At 52.5% G+C, this 1,316-nt stretch overlaps 1 protein-coding gene across 1 annotated transcript in view; it reads left to right on the top strand.

Moving 5' to 3' along the window:
• The first annotated feature begins 6 nt into the window (after positions 1 to 6).
• Positions 7 to 1,316, top strand: part of LOC107307484 (importin-4-like) — a 30,249-nt gene continuing 28,939 nt past the window's right edge. Inside the window, exons 1-2 of the mRNA XM_015850990.1 lie at positions 7 to 51; positions 151 to 237. The gene's annotated coding sequence lies outside the window, so the exon portion shown is untranslated. The remainder of the gene's footprint in view (positions 52 to 150; positions 238 to 1,316) is intronic.

Here is a 1,316-nt window from a genome sequence, read left to right as displayed (position 1 = left end):
GTCTCGCTGTTGGAGCAGCTCCTGGTACCGGATAACGCCGTTATTCAGCAGGTACCGGGGGCCGGGTTCGGTTCTAGGCCTCGTTTATCTCCTTATATTGAATCCTATGGGGGTTTTAATGGCTGGTTTTTAATGGTGTTTTAATTATAGGCCACGAAGCGGCTCCGTGAGGCCTTGAAGGAACCGGGGGCTGTGGGGAGCCTGGCCCAGATCGTCGGTGGGGAACAGAGGCCGCAGGTGGGGGCCCCATAGAGATACATGGGGACCCATAGAGACCCACAGGGACCCCATAGGGACCCATAGAGACCCATAGAGACCCCATAGAAATACATAGGGAACCATAGAGAGACATGGGGACCCATAGGGATACATAGAGACCCATAGAGACCCATAGGGACCCATAGAGCCCCATAGGGATACATAGGGACCCATAGAGACCCCATAGGGACTCATAGAGACCCCATAGGGACTTATAGAGATACATAGGGAACCATAGGGACCCATAGAGACCCATAGAGAAACATGGGGACCCATAGGGACCCATAGAGATACATTGGGACCCATAGGGACCCATAGGGACCCATAGAGATACATGGGGACCCATAGAGATACATTGGGATACATGGGGACCCATAGAGACCCCATAGAGATACATAGAGACCCATAGGGAGACATGGGGACCCATAGGGACCCATAGAGAGACATAGGGACCCATAGAGACCCATAGGGACCCATAGAGACACATGGGGACCCCATAGAGACCCATAGGGACACGTAGAGATACATTGGGATACATGGGGACCCATAGAGACCCCATAGAGATACATGGGGACCCCATAGGGAGACATGGGGACCCATAGAGACCCATAGGGACCCATAGAGACACATTGCGACGCATAGAGACACATAGGGACCCATAGGGACCCATAGAGGCCCCATAGAGGTACATGGGGACCCCATAGGGAGACATGGGGACCCATAGAGATACATAGAGATACATAGGGACCCATAGGGAGACATGAGACCCCATAGAGACCCATAGAGTCCCATAGGGACCCATAGGGATACATAGAGACCCATAGGGATGCATAGAGATACATAAGGACCCATAGGGACCCATAGTTGCCCCATAGGGACCCATAGAGACCCCATAGGGAGACATGGGGACCCATAGAGATACATAGGGACCCATAGAGATACATAGGGACCCATAGAGATACATAGGGACCCATAGAGACACATAGGGACCCATAGAGACACATAGGGACCCATAGAGACACATAGGGACCCATAGAGACACATAGGGATACATGGGG

Source organism: Coturnix japonica, unplaced genomic scaffold, assembly GCF_001577835.2.
Source record: "Coturnix japonica isolate 7356 unplaced genomic scaffold, Coturnix japonica 2.1 chrUnrandom619, whole genome shotgun sequence".
Classification (NCBI taxonomy): domain Eukaryota; kingdom Metazoa; phylum Chordata; class Aves; order Galliformes; family Phasianidae; genus Coturnix; species Coturnix japonica.
The sequence above is the reverse complement of the archived record's forward strand: the minus strand, read 5'-3'. Positions and strand labels throughout refer to the sequence as shown.